Source organism: Manis javanica, chromosome 11, assembly GCF_040802235.1.
Source record: "Manis javanica isolate MJ-LG chromosome 11, MJ_LKY, whole genome shotgun sequence".
Lineage (NCBI taxonomy): Eukaryota > Metazoa > Chordata > Mammalia > Pholidota > Manidae > Manis > Manis javanica.
In genome coordinates this window covers 82,420,492-82,436,946 of record NC_133166.1, presented here as the reverse complement: position 1 = coordinate 82,436,946, position 16,455 = coordinate 82,420,492, and positions in this window count along the sequence as shown.

Sequence of the window (16,455 nt, the reverse complement as noted above, 5' to 3'; positions counted from 1 at the left end):
ATTCACAACAAAACCCAATATTACTTCCTTTATACTGTAAACTGATATAAATCCCACATGGATTAGGGAATTACAATTTAAACCTGAGATATAAAACAAATAGAATGAGTAGAAGAAAATAGGCACAAATACTATGTGATCTTTGAATTTTAGGGTTTCCTAGGTGTAAATGAAGAAACCATAAAGAATAGATTTGCACAGATGGAAATTTTTAAAATTCTGTATATCAGAAAATGTAATAAACAAAATTAAGAGAAAAATGACATCCTGGGAAAAATACTTGCACTTGGCATATCAAAGCACTTAATAGAGAAAATTGGCAAAAGAAGAGAGTTCACACAAAAAGAAATATACCTATCCACTAAGTGTATGTGGAATCATTCGACCTCATTAAAAATCAAAGTGCACATTCAATCCATAGTGAGATACTTTTTATCTACTTAGATTGGCAAGGGAACATTTTCATCTTATATGCTGGTGGAAGTGAAAATTTTGTGGAGAAAATAAAGCAATGTGCATTAAGAGCCATAAAAATTCTTATTTCCTTGAAGTTAACAAGAAACTTGCTGTATGTGTATGAAGAACACCAACCTAAAAATTTTTTTTAATGTATTTATTTTTTCTGTGGGACATACTATGTTTCTGCATAGAAAGATTCAGCTTTGGAAATATGTCAGTTTTCCCCAAATCAATTTTTAAGTTTAATGCAATTCCAATGAAAAACCCTAGTAGGATTTTATTTTGGGAGGTGGATTTTATTTTGGATGGGAATTGAGAAAGTGATTTAAGTTTTTCTTTTATGTTCTGATTAAAGCATTTTCTTGGCCTATAAATAATTTTAGTAAGGAAGAATAAATAGGAAAGCAAGCCACAAAGATTTTAAATAGGAACAATAAATTGGAAAGATGTATGCAGTATGGTCATAGAAGTCACAGAGACTGAAGACAAAGGTTGTTCAAAAAATGACAGCCATACAGATCAAACTGAATGGAGAGAGAACATCTAAACTCTAGTGTATGTGGGAACTTAGCATGTGATATAAATGTAGAAAATACAATTATTGAAAAGATGGTGCTGGGTTGACTAAACTAAATTTTTACCTGGTAGCATATTACAAAACAAATCCCAAATGAAATTAGTTAAATGAAGGGAAATGACACTGTGAAAAACTAGAAGATAAAAATGAATGCCTAAATGATTCTGTAGTGAGAAAGGCCTTTTTAAGTAAACAAGAACGATAAAGGGGAAGATTGATAGAACAGATTACACAGTAATGTAAAACTAACACAAGCTAAACGAACAGGCAATTAACTATTTACAAAAACAAAGTTAAATAAGGGAAAAGCCTAGAGACCTTGTCATGACCACCCTCAGTTTTGATAACTCACCAGAATGACTAGAGAACTCAGGTGAGCATTATACTTAGGATTACAGTTTTATTATAGTGACAGGAAACATTATCATCAGCACAAGGAGGAGAAATAGAGCAGTCTGGGAGGGGTCCAACCGTGGGGCTTCTGGTTGTCCTCCCCCCATGGGGGGGTCATTGGTGGCGCCACCTCCTGGCCACTAAGTGTGACACACTGAGTATTGCCAACCAGGGGAGCTCACCTGAGCCTTTGGCGTCCAGAGTTTTTATTGGGACTCCATCACATACTGCCCACGTGGCTGGCTCTGTCTCTCTCTCTCTCTCCCAGGAGGTCAGACTAGTGCCTGCAGTCTCCAGTTTCTCTGGAGGTGGGAACACGTGCAGCATGGCTCAGAGCCCCTGTCATAAACCACGTCATTAGACAGGTGGCCAAAGCCCCCAGGCAAACAGACACTCTTTATCAGGTGGGGCCTTCCAGGGGCTGAAAGAGATCACTGGCCAGTAGCCAGGCACAAAGGCCAGACCAGTGTTTGAGAAAGGTTAATTCTTCAGTCCACGGAGAGAGACCTATCATTTTTTTGCCTTGCTGGTCGACAAAGTGTAGCAGATGCCATCCGTGGTGGGACCTATCCCTGAACGTGTAAGCACACTTCAGTGGACTTCTAATTGCCAGTACCTCCATCTCTGTGCCTGAAAACTTGTTTTTAAATAACTTTTTTTTTAAGCAGAGGACCCTCTGCCCCCTCCCTTCAAGTGGCCCTCACTTAACCTTGGAATTGGCGTATGATCTTAATTACATGGAGTTGGCATATAATCCTGAGCCATCCAGGTGCAGTAATTCGGAGGCATTTCACACCATTACCCAGAGTTTCCCTACGAGATTAAGCTCCAGCTGTCCACTGTGATAGCTGCCTTAGTAGCACACTCTATTAGCTGCCTTGGCTCTGTGTACTTCCTACCCATGTCCCTCCTTATACTCTATTACTCATAAACTTCTTGAACTTGAGTCCTAGTCTCAGGGTTTGCATAGGGGAGACACCGAAAACAAACTTAAAAACAAAATTCATGGATAGCATGAGTATTTGGGATAGACATTCTCAACTCCTTTGTGGAGTATAAATTGGTTCAACCTCGTTTGTGGGTACTTTTGGAAATATTTATCAAATAGTCTTAAAATGTGCATTGTCTTCAATTTAGTAGTTCTGAGAATATTGTTTGAGAAATAGCTATGGATGTGTACAAGTATATTTTTCTTCCTTTAAACAATAAAGTACTTTCAAAATGAAGAAAAGGAAAATAAATAATATCCTTCATTGGAAAAATTGTCTCATCTGTTTAAGGTAAAATGCAACAAATAATTAACTGCAATTTTTCTTTCACCAGCAACTAGCAACTTAACATTTTTTTAATTCAGGGGTAGATTAACTTAAGTTGGCTACAGCTATCCTTGAGAAAGTATTATATTTATTCTACATTGTATTAGTCAGCTTGGGCTGCCATAACAAAAAAAACACAGACTGGGTATCTTAATCAACAGAAATTTGTCTTCACACAGTTCTAGAGGCTGAGAAGGTGCCAGTGGATTTGGGTCTGGCGAGACCTCTCTTCCTGTCTTGCACAGGACTACCTTCTTGCTGTGTCCCCATGCGGCAAGGAGAGCGAGCCAGCTCCCTGGTGTCTCTCCTAATAAGAGCACAAAGTCCTATTGGGTCAAGGCTTCATCCTTATGATCTCATTTAACCTTAATTACTTCTTTATTGCAAATACAGCTACACTGGGGGTTAGGGCCTCAACATAAGAATTTGGGGAGGACACAATTCAGTCCATAGCATGTATTAATAAATACCTCCATTATTTAGTGAGTTCCAGACCTTTCCTATTTGCTATGCCTTAGCCATTTGCAGCTCCCTGGGGTGTATGTTAATGCATATGTCAGTAGGCACAGCTGTCTTCCCCTGCTTTCTGGATCCATCAAAATAGGCCATTTGATGGTATTATCCAAAAGATTCAGCCCTTCGTCCTACCCTGTGGTGTTAGTATCAGAGAGGATCATGAGCACCATGAAGCTTACAGCCTCAGCAGTCCCCACAACCTCCCATTCACTGTCCCTTGTTTTGCTGGTCCAGCCCATAGGGGGAACCTTAGTATTATTCACACCCAGCATTCCAGTTTTCCACCAGGGATGAACCCCAGGGCATCAGACCAGGGTCCTGTTTACTTAATGTTTCACCATCTCCCATGGGGCATTGGACTGATCTCCCAGCCAGGAGTCCATCTGCCACCAGACACTGAGAATTTCCCCGGATTTCCTCCTTTGTCTTCCAGGTTAGGTTTCCTGAAATAAAAACGCGTGTGATCTGTATGCATATTCGTCATTCTCTCCAGACCTTGTGTATCAGTCACCCGGATGGCATTACCATGCCAGCCTCTGGAGAGGAAGGCCTTTGCTGGATCCCCCATTCAGTCTGTATGGCATTGAATGCCTGTACATTTTCTTTTTTTTTTGTTTTGTTTTAATTTTTTATTAAGGTATTATTGATATACACTCTTTTGAAGGTTTCACATGAAAAAACAATGTGGTTACTACATTTACCCATATTATCAAGTCCCCACCCATACCCCAATGCAGTCACTGTCCATCAGTGTAGTAAGATGCCACAGATTCACTATGTGCCTTCTCTGTGCTACACTGTTCTCCCCGTGATCCCCACACCATGTGTACTAAACATAATATCCCTCAATCCCCTTCTCCCTCCCTCCCCACCTGCCCTCCCACACCCCTCCCCTTTGGTAACCACTAATTCCTTATTGGAGTCTCTGAGTCTGCTGCTATTTTGTTCCTTCAGTTTTGCTTTTTTGTTATACTTCACCAATGAGGGAAATCATTTGGCACTTGTCTCTCTCTGCCTGGGTTATTTCACTGAGCATAATATCCTCCAGCTCCACCCATGTTGTTGCAAATGGTAGGATTTGTTTCTTTCTTATGGCTGAATAGTATTCCATTGTGTATATGTACCACCTCTTCTGTATCCATTCATCTCCTGATAAACACTTAGGTTGCTTCCATATCTTGGCTATTGTTAAAAGTGCTGTGATAAACATAGGGGTGCATATGTCTATTTTAATCTGAGAAGTTGTATTCTTTGGGTAAATTCCAAGGAGTGGGGTTCCCAGGTCAAATGGTATTTCTATTTTGAGTTTTTTGAGGAACCTCCATATTGCTTTCCATAATGTTTGAACTAGCTTACATTCCTACCAGCAGTGTAGGAGGGTTCCCCTTTCTCTGCATCCTCGCCAGCATTTGTTTTTCTTAGTCTTCCAATGCCGGCCATCCTTACAGGCGGGAGGTGATATCTCATTGTGGTTTTAATTTGCATTTCCCTGATGATTAGTGATGTGGAGCACCTTTTCATGTGCCTGTTGATCATCTGAATTTCTTCTTTGGAGAACTGTCTCTTCATATCCTCCGCCCCTTTGTTAATCGGGTTATTTGCTTTTTGGGTGTTGAGGCATGTAAGTTCTTTATATATTTGGGATGTTAACCCCTTGTCAGAAATGTCATTTACAAATATATTGGATGCCTTTTTGTTCTGTTGATGGTGTCCTTTGCTGTACAGAAACTTTTTAGTTTGATGTAGTCCCATGAGTTCATTTTTGCTTTTGTTTCCCTTGCTTGAGGAGATGCATTCACTAAGAAGTTGCTCATGCTTATATTCAGGAGATTTTTGCTTGTGTTGTCTTCTAAGAGTTTTATGGTTTCATGACTTACATTCAAGTCTTTAATCCATTTCAAGTTTACTTTTGCATGTAGCTGTCCAGTTTTTTCAACACCAGCTATTGAAGAGGCTGTCATTTCCCCATTGTATGTCCATGGCTCCTTTATCATATATTAATTGACCATATATGGTTGGGTTTATATCAGGGCTCTCTAGTCTTTTCCATTGGTCTATGGGTCTGTTCTTGTGCCAGTACCAAATTGTCTTGATTACTGTGGCTTTGTAGTAGAGGTTGAAGTTGGGGAGCATAATACCCCCAGCTTTATTCTTCCTTCTCAGAATTGCTTTGGCTATTTGAGGTCTTTTGTGGTTCCCTGTGAATTTTAGAATGATTTTCTCTAGTTCGTTGAAGAATGCTGTTAGTATTTTGATAGTAATAGCATTGAATCTGTAGATTGCTTTGGGCAGCATGGCCATTTTGACAATATTAATTCTTCCTATCCATGAGCACGGGATGTGTTTCCATTTATTCATATCTTCTTTAATTTCTCTCATGAGTGTCTTGTAGTTTTCAAAGTATAGGTCTTTCACTTCCTTGGTTAGGTTTATTCCTAGGTATTTTATTCTTTTTGATGCAATTGTGAATGAAATTGTTCTCCTGATTTCTCTCTCTGCTAGTTAATTGTTAGTGTAGAGGAATGCCACAGATTTCTGTGTATTAATTTTGTATCCTACAACTTTGCTGAATTCAGATATTAGATCTAGTAGTTTTGGAGTGGATTCTTTAGGGTTTTTTATGTACAATATCATGTCATCTGCAAACAGGGTCAGTTTGACTTCTTCCTTGCCAATCTGTGTGCCTTTTATTTCTTTGTGTTGTCTGGTTGCTGTGGCTAGGACCTCCAGTACTATGTTGAATAGAAGTGGGGAATGTGGGCATCCTTGTCTTGTTCCCGATCTAAGGAAAAGCTTTTAGCTTCTTGCTGTTAAGTATGATGTTGACTGTGGGTGTGTCATATACGGCCTTTATTATGTTGAGGTACTTGCCCTCTATACACATTTTGTTGAGAGTTTTTATCATGAATGGATGTTGAATTTTGTCAAATGCTTTTTCAGCATCTATGGAGATGATCATGTGGTTTTGTCCTTCTTTTTGTTGATGTGGTGGATGATGTTGATGGATTTTCGAATGTTGTACCATCCTTGCATCCCTGAGATGAATCCCACTTGATCATGGTATATGATCCTCTTCATGTATTTTTGAATTCGGTTTGCTAATATTTTGTTCAGTATTTTTCCATCTATGTTCATCAGGGGTATTGGTCTGTAATTTTCTTTTTTTGTGGTGTCTTTGCCTGGTTTTGGTCTTAGAGTGATGCTAGCCTCATAGAATGAGTTTGGAAATATTCCCTCTTCTTCTACTCTTTGGAAAACTTTAAGGAGGATGGGTATTAGGTCTTCATTAAATGTTTCATAAAATTCAGCGGTGAAGCCACTGTTCCAGGTGTTTTGTTGTTAGGTAGGTTTTTGATTACCAGTTCAATTTTGTTGCTGGTAATTGGTCTGTTCAGATTTTCTTTTTCTTCTTTGGTCAGTCTTGGAAGTTTGTATTTTTCTAGAAAGTTGTCCATTTCTTCTAGGTTACCCAGTTGGTTAGCATATAATTTTTCATAGTATTCTCTAATAATTCTTTGTATTTCTCTGGTGTCCATAGTGATTTTTTCCTTTCTCATTTCTGATTCTGTTTATGTGCGTAGACTCTTTTTTCTTGATAAGTCTGGCTAGGGGTTTATCTATTTGTTAATTTTTTTGAAGAACCAGCTCTTGCTTTCATTGATTCTTTCTGTTGTTTTATTCTTCTCGATTTTATTTATTTCTGCTCTAATCTTTATTATGTCCCTCCTTCTGGTGACTTTGGGCCTCATTTGTTCTTCTTTTTCTAGTTTCATTAATTGTGTGTTTAGACTGCTTATATGGGATTGTTCTTCTTTCCTGAGGTAGGCCTGTATTGCAATATGCTTTCCTCTTATCACAGCCTTGGCTGCATCTCACAGATTTTGTGGTGTTGAATTATTGTTGTCATTTGTCTCCATATATTGCTTGATCTCTGTTTTTATTTGGTCATTGATCCATTGGTTATTTAGGAGCATGTTGTGAAGCCTCCATGTGTTTGTCGGATTTTTCATTTTCTTTGTGTCATTTATTTCTAGTTACATACCTTTGTGGTCTGAGAAACTGGTTGGTACAATTTCAATCTTTTTGAATTTACTGAGGCTCTTTTTGTGGCCTAGTATATTATCTATTCTTGAAAATGTTCTATGTGCACTTGAGAAGAATGTGTATTCTGCTGCTTTTGGGTGTAGAGTTCTGTAGATGTCTGTTAGGTCCAGCTGTTCTAATGTGTTGTTCAGTGCCTCTGTGTCCTTACTTATTTTCTGTGTGCTTGATCTGTCCTTCAGAGTGAGTGGAGTGTTGAAGTCTCCTAGAATGAATGCATTGCATTCTATTTCCCCTTTTAATTCTGTTAGTATTTGTTTCACATATGTAGGTGCTCCTGTGTTGGGCACATAGATATTTATAATGGTTATATCTTTTTGTTGGATTGACCTCTTTTTCATTATGTAATGTCCTTTTTTGTGTCTTGTGACTTTATTTGTTTTAAAGTCTATTTTGTCTCATACAAGTACTACAACTCCTGCTTTTTTCTCTCTATTAGTTGCATGAAATATCTTTTTCCATCCCTTCACTTTTAGTCTGTGTATGTCTTTGGGTTTAACGTGAGTCTCTTGTAAGCAGCATATAGATTGGTCTTGTTTTTTTATCCATTCAGTGACTCTATGTCTTTTGATTGGCACATTCAGTCCATTTACATTTACAGTGATTATCGATAGGTATGTACTTATTGCCATTGCAGGCTTTAGATTCCTGGTTACCAAAGGTTCAAGGTTAAGCTAACCTTTCTTAAGGAGCCACCCATGGTGGGTGTTTTTTATACAGTGCCTTACTTTATTTCCCATATAATCCTTTCTATAGTGAGGGTCAGGGATGCCCACAGAGTAGGTAATGTCCCCAGATCGCCTGCAGATAAGTGCTCAGTTGGGATCTAAACTCCAGACTTCATCAAGCATCAAATTTGGGTTACTGTCATCAATGCTCTTTTTATCCCATGCATCCCAAGACCATGGACTATTGCCAGGGAAGGACAGTCTGCCAGGTAATGCATGTGAGAGCGATCTGTTAACTGTGAGGTACTTTATTCAGAAAGCAGTAGCACTGGCAAAAAGGATCTTTTGGACTGCCAACCTTCCCCGTGTGAAGAAAGCTCAGCTGTGTGGGTCAACTAAAGGCAGATGAATTGGCACATTACAGCCAAGAGCCAATAAAGGCACAGGGCGGTTGTGTTTCTGTCTGCTGGTGGGAGGCCCAGTAGCGCCAAGCCCATCTGTTGCATTTCTAACAATTAGTGTCCCACTGTGTGGAGAGCACCCTCTACTGCCTAGCATCTTATCCAAGAATGGAATGTAAGACTGTCAAGAACTGTAACTGGGAAAGCATGGTAGTATTTCTGAATTTCAAACACTACTTGAAGGCTATTATTTAAGGAAACTGACATATTTTTTTAGGAAAAACCTATTATATTGGATGACATTCAGAATGTGAAAGTATTTTTCTAAGAGAACTGGAAACAATGACAGTAATTCATTCACTTAAAGTCTGTAAATAAGAAACATTATTTAACAATATAAGTAACATGCTCCATAGCTTTTGGATGATGGCAATGGGGGGAAAACTGAAAAATAACCATCTAGCGATTACTGACTGAACCACATTTTAAGAAATATAACTAAGGTGAAAATTCAAGATTTAAAGTATCCTTATGGAGGCTGGTTATTCACACTATAAATAGATTCTTCATTTTACAGGATTTGCTATGCTGGCTGCCAAGTCTCCTAACCCCAGCAGAGCTTTGAGAAACGTCGGGGTTTGTGGGATCCATGAGCACTGGAGCAAGAGTGTCTTGTCTTGAGATTTTTTTTCTAGGATTAAATATACAGCCTCTGAGTTACATCTGACCTAAGTAACACAGTTTATATATGTTGGGGTTGCATATGTCATACAGTACAATTGTTTAAATTATTTACATACTGAGTATGAAATTAGTTCCTGCAGAGAACACCATAGTCTCTTCATCATACTACATTCCATTTAAATGGAATCCTATTTACTATGTGCATACTTTTTAAAAGACTCTGTTAGGGCATGTGAATGCCAAGATAATTATTCTTTGACAAGCAATGTTGAGAGAGCAATCAAACCCTTGTTGCTTCCCGTTCCCCCCAAAGTACTTTTCCCTTTCTTGGCTAAACATTTGTTTCCTTTGGCAGTCCTCTCCCAACCCAAAAGGGCATTAAATTTTTTTTTTTAACTATGCTAACAGTTTCATAATAACTGTTCTTGACATAAGGAAGTGGAAGACTTTATGAAAGTTATTATTTACATTAAACACACAAATGGAAAAACAGATTGGTGACCACTACGAGTGCTTAAGAAAGCCATTGTGAATTCGACCCCCTTGTTATGTAACAAAACATATTTGTGCAGGTAGATACCTGGCTGGGTAAACAAAAACCCTTCAGGTTGCCCTGCTGTTCTTTCTCAGTGCTGAGTATTGGATTCCCTTTCTGTGTTCTTTGACCTGGAGTTCCTTTGAATAGTGAGCTCAGCAACACTTCTTTTTTTTTTTTTTTTATCATTTTTTTGAGGAATGATCAACATACAAAAGCTGTACACAGTTAATGTGTACAACTTAGTGGGTTTGTAGTATACACCTGAGGAACCATCACCATGGTATATGCCATTAACATTCGTCCCCTACAAAATCTCCTCCTCCACACCTTCCTTATTAACTGACTAAGTGATTAATTCTGTGATAAGAACTCATGACAGAAGATCTACCCTTTCAGCAAGTCTTTATACAATGCCACATGGTTAGAGCACAGCAGTGCGCTGGACACTAGATGAGTAGGCCGGTGCAGAGGGCTTGGAGCAGGCTGGTGTCTCACTCAATCAATGGCCGTGGTGAGGATCTCCATGCTCTGTCTCAGATAAAGGTGAAAAATGAAGTGTAGCTCATGAGTGGGCTTTGTGAGGGGTAGCTGTATGAGATATTTTTTTTGACAAAGTGGAAGCTGGCTGCTCCAGCCCAGCACCTCCTGTGAAATTCTTAGTAAGACCTGGAGTCCCCGCACCCACTGTCTCTTCCCAGTTAAGGTGGTTCTGCAACTGAGACATTTGAGGAGGATTGGAAGATATTGCCGTGGCTCCATAGGACATGTTATCCACTGTAAGTCCAGGGAGAGGAAATCCCAGGGCAAAATACCTCCAAAACTTAAATCAGTCAAAGGGAGAAATAAAGTTTAAAACCCGCTTATTGCTTACAGACTGCTGTATGGGGCTGTTTCCCTTCCCTGATCTGGCAGAAGCGAGCAAGACCTCCCCCTAACCTGTTAGGTTCAAATAAGCCCTCCGTCACCCAGGTAATTACCCACTGATATGGAGAAGAATTATTCTCCACCTCTGTGGAAGGCCTGTTGATATGCAGATGCACTAAAGCCAGGTGAGATATTCTGGAAATATTACAATTTTATCCACAGGCCATCCCTCCAGAAATCTTGCCTTACGATCTACTTGTTGCACTTCTTCTGCAATGGTCCCTGGGTGAGAAAACTGAAATACTGTGACCAGACTAGTGACATACAATAGCAACAGCAATAAAATCATGATAATCCTCAAACCAGAGGATTCAGCTAAGTTCAAAGTCCTATGCAGGTTAGGTAGCCACAGGGTCAAGCCCTGGTAGCCCAGCTGTCAGTGCAGACAATTATAGGGGAGGGCTCCTGGGTGATCATGAGCCCTACTGCCTGCAACTCAGCCCATTGACTGCTCTTTCCTCTCTGTCCTCCATCCATATTGTCTCAGTCTTAGGATGGAAAGCCACAGCCCTCCACTTCAGGGGTTGCCCATGACTGGAGCCATCTGTATACCAAGCACCTGCAGGTATAGGGGCTTTTCCCTCCTGATAAGGACTCTTGGCTACCAGTGGCTCAAAAGTAAGTTCTTCCTGCTTTCCACTGGTATAGGTCACTGTCCCCAATAAGCATTGTAGTTCTCCACTTAAGGGGCTAATAGAAAGGGCACTGCACTGCTGTAAATATGTGCCCTATTTGGCTAATGTAGGCATCTATGCCATGCCACTCCATGACCTTTGGGTCCAGTCTCACACCCACCCTGCAATGGGATGGGTAGTTATTACCTTGGTTGGAGCTATTCTGGTGATGGGCTCCATAGCTAGCAAGGCATGGTACACAGCAGCCAGTTGCTTTTCTATCAAGGCATACTCAACCTCTGCTCCTTTCCATAGTTGTGAGCACAGTCCAGTAGGTTGGTGTGTCTGTTCAAGCTGCTGCCAAAGACCCCATCCATAACCATGTTCAGTTACATGAACATCTAGCTCACAGGGCCTAGATGAATCAATTACATTCAAGGCCTGCATGGCCTTGACTGCCTGCTTGGCAGCAGTAAAAGCAGCTGCACATGTCTCATCCCAGTCCCACCTGATGCTCTTTGATAACCAATCGATATAAGGGCTTCATTATTTGTGCCAAATGTGGGATAAACACTCTCCAGTAGCCCAAAAGACACCAAAACTCCTGTAAGACTGCCACAGTGGTAGGAGTGGGGAAAGCCTGGACCTTGTCTATGACTGCTTCAGGAATAACTTTAGTTTTACTCGACCAGATAACCCCCAAGAATTTTATAGACAAACCAGGTCCCTGAACCTAGGTGCTTTTCACAGCCCATCCTTTTTCCTGTAGATGTGGTAACAGTCTAGGAACTGCCTCTTCTAAATCTGAAAGAGAATCAGACGTGAGTATAATATCATCAATGTAGTGATACAACTGCACCATTTGCAGTTTCTTCCATGTGGCCAAGTCCTGGGCCACAAATCCGTGACAGATGGTGGGACTGTGGAGGTATCCCTGTGGAAGGACAGTGAATGTCCACTGCTGGCCTTCCCACATGAAGGCAAACTGTTCCTGACTTTCCAGTACTATGTCAATAGAGAAGAACTCATTAGCAAGGTCTACTACATAATGATACATTCCCAGCTCATGGCTGAGGGTGTCCAGAATGTCTGCTACAGAGGGGACAGCAGCATGCAAAGGGTGTGTGACTTTATTCAATTCCCTGTAGTCCAGTCATACGCCAGGGGCCGTCTGGCTTTTTCACTGGCCACACAAGGGAATTAAAAGGACTATGAGTGGGCTTTATGATGCCCACCTTCTCCAACTCCTGTAGAGTTTCTCCAATTTTCTTGTGCCTCCCAGGCAACTTATACTGCTTAGTATTTATTACCTGCCAAGGTACAGGCAGAGCTACAGGTGGGTGCTTAGCATGTCCCCTTAGAACTGCCTTTACTACATGTACCCTCAGTCTGAACTCACCTGCAGTGATCTGTAACCACAGGCCCTGCAGGATATCTACCTCCAAAATATATTCAGGGATGGGAGAAATGTACACAGTGTACTCCTTTGGGGTAACCGCCCCATCCCCAGTGGGATTTGGGCTTTCTTCACTCTAATTGCCTTACCTCCATAACCATCTATTACAGCAGGGGTCCCGGGAAAATGCTCAGCGTTGCTATAAATCAAAGAACACTCAGCTCCTGTGTCCACCAGCACCAGGACACATTGTACATTCACAGGGGAAAAATGAATTGCTAATTCTACATGTGGCCTCTAGTCCCCACCATGTCCCCCAAGGTGGGGACTCTGACCCCCCTCAATCGAACTGTGACACCCAATCATCCTCCTGTGGGGGTGAGGGCTCAGGTGAATCCTGAGTACTGTCTCCCATGAAATTTTGCAGGGACACAGGCCGGGCATGAGGCCTTGACTCTGGTTTCCGTGTCCTTGACCTCAGTGGCTGGAACTGCTGCTCTGGCTTTACTTGGTGCCACAGTTCTAACAAGATTCTGTTGGGCTGCCCATCAAGTTTTTCTTTCACAACCCCAGCCTTTATCAAATCAACCCACATCTGGGTCCTCGAGACCTTCACGGGGCCCTTTGCACCTCTCCTTTCAGTTATGGCCCATACTTCCCTCTGTGCCCTTATTGTTTCAACCTCCCCCAGATCTGCTAAAGTACGAGTAGCCTCACTTATGGGTGGCCCTATGTAGGGGACAAGAGTGGTCACTAGGGACCCAAAGAGAGATGTGGGAGCTGTATGCACCACCAAGTTTCTCATTCCTATAGTCAACATCTCATTGGGGCCCTGGGGGTCCATATTATAGATTATTTTTTTCATACCCATTTCCCACAGTACCTGCTGGAGCTCTGCATATGTTTTCCAACTACTGGAAAAATATGGTAAATCACCCTGATTAGGTCAAACTATCCTGATGGTAGCTGTTAGCCATTCCAGGAGTGTCTGATTCCCTGAGGTTTGATGGGCATTTTGCAACCGCTGCTGGAGGGAAGGGTGATTCATCAGGGAAGCCATTCTACTGATCTCGGTACCCAACACAACAATGTTTTCCACCCCCATATCCCAGAGATGTAAAAGCCATGTAGGCAGAGATTCCGATGGCCTCTGCCTATACTGGATGCACATGTCCACTAGCTTATCCTGGATATAGGGATGGAGCATGGAGTGCTCCACAACCTGGGGAGGGGGTGGCTCCTCCCCCTGAGGAGCCTGTGGTTGTTTCTTTTCTATTTTCTGAATTACAGCCAGGCAGGCCTTTAGCACGGGAGAAGATGGTACCTCGGGCAGCGGCCTCCATAGCAGATCGGCCCTTGGCCCCGCCTCCTCCTCCTTTCCCCGTGGCTCCTTCTCAGTCTCCGGGCCTGAAGTCACCACTCTTTCCTTCCCCTCCCCCATGGCCTCCTGCAACTCGTCTTTTCCTGCTGTCTTCCCCTTCACGGCTGCTAAGGAATCATCCAGGAGCGTGACCTGCCATTTCAGTAACCATCTCTCTTCCTTAACAGCATCCTGTAGGTTGTTGCCAGCTCCTCCAAGTGATGCTGAAGTGTGTCTCTCTCCTGCCTAAGTCCCTCTCTCTTCTTGCTTACCCTCTCAGTAATCCTCTCTTTCTTTTGTATAACATTTTCCACACTCTTGATGAAAAGAGACCCTACAATGCCACCTGCTACACAGCCCCCTAGGGTCTCCAAGCAGTCTTCCAACTCACAGAGGACTAATTCTGCAGCTTCCAGTGTTTCCACCCTTCCCAGTTCTGGGATGGGCCCCACTCCTCTAAGAGGTACTTTACCCTAGACAAGTCCCTACTAGGGGCTCCCAAATTGGAAACCCCACAGCTGGGGAGATAATAACAAGTGAAGCTCTACCCTATGTCGCTACATCCACTGGGGCCTCCCCACCATCCACAGGGGAGTTCTGGGCATCTACTCACCATCTCTAGGGGCAGCCCTCCCATAGGTTGCACCCATTTTGACAGATTTTGGGTTCAGAGGTCCTGCCTACTACCATCAGATGTAACTCCAGGGAGGAGAAATCCTGGGGCAAAATAGCTCTAAAACCAAAATCAGTCAAAGTGAGAAATAAAATTTAAAACCCATTTATTGCTTACAAACTGTGTTCTGGGGCTCTTCCTTGCTCTGGCAGAAGCAAGCAAGACCTCCCCTTAACCTCTCAGGTTCAGATAAGCCCTTGGTTGCCCAGGTAATTACTCATTGATATGGAGAGAAATCACTCTCCACCCCGGAGGAACACCTGTTGATATGCAGATGCACTAAAGTCAGGTAAGATATTCTGGAAATATTACAATTTTACCCACATCCCCTAACCCCCTGAAACAGCTTCCTCACTCCCTCCCTTGGCAAGCATTTTCAGAGTACCCACCAGGTGCCTGGTGCAGGGCTGGGTGCCAGGGACCCAAAGGCAATGAGCCATGTGGTCTCTCACTCCACAGGGGAAAAAGTCCTCGGTGGGTCTCGTGTTTGGGACCACGTCCTTCTTCTTCAGCAATAGTTTCCGAGAGCCAGAAAGAGCTAGCAGAATCTAACTGGAGACAGGGCCCTGTCCAGCTTCTCTCTTCCCAAGTGAATGCCACACACTGACCTGGAGCCCTCTCAATTTGTTCAACACCTAACAAATGGTTAAGAGGACTCTGAGCACTTTTTCTTTTCTGTTTTGGTTAGGAGTACATTTCTAAGCACGACAAACATGGGAATATCACTCGGAGTGATGAGGGATTATAGGAAAGGGGGAGAATACCATCCCCTCCTTTTCTGAAAAATAGAAATTTCTCATAGAAACAGATATTTTTGTAATATTGCTTTTTAAAAGTTTTAGTATGGAAAAATTTAAACATGCGAAAAGTAGAGAGACTAGAGTGTGAATGCCCATGTGCCCTCTGCCCAGCTTCAACAATGATCAGCCCGTGGCCTGATCTGTTTTCACACACAGCTCTCCTCACCTGTATGATTTTGAAGCAGATTTGATATATTGTTTTATCTGTAAACATTACAATATGTAGTTCAAATAGATGAGGACACCTTTAAAAAACGTGATCACAATTAATTCACCTAAATTAGCAAAAATTCTTTAATATCATAAGCCATCTAGTCAGTTTTTATATTTCTAATTGTCTCATAAATGCAACTGTGCATTTTTTGCAGTTGATTTGTTTGACTTAGGGTCCAAATCATCTCTACCAACTTTAATTGGTTAGTTTGTCTCTTAAACTCTTTTATTCTGTAAATTTCTCCCTTGCACATCCCTCTGCCTTATCTTATGCTTGCATCTGTTGAAAACCTGAGAGCCTCACCCAGTCGATTCTGGGGACTGGATGCTCAGGCTGTTGCACAGCGTCCTCCCTCCTCTGCTTCCCGTAATTAAAAGTGGGACCTAGACGCTTCTTCACATTCAGGTTCGGTTTTTCTGTCCAAATGACTTCACAAATGGTAGAATAATTTCTCTCTCTCATTTTTTTGTATGACATTCTCTGTAATGTCACTGGGGTTTCTGAACCCAGTTGGAGCCTGTAAGTGAGTTCCTCTCAGATTAACTAGAGCCCATTGTTTGTCTGGTGGAACATTGACGTTGCTGAGACAGTAGAGGAGAGGCAGGGGGTCTCTACCTGACGTAGTGCTCAGCCTCTCCTTTAAAAGACATTGAATAAATATTTTTAAAAATCTCTGATAGAAGGGACAGCACATTTTTCATGCCTGGGGAACCCACCTGTCGGGTCCCATTTTACAGACGAGGCAACTGAGGTTCAGGAGATTTAAGTAATTTGCCCAAGTCCACACAGGTGGTAAATGACAGAATTGGAATTTTGTTTTA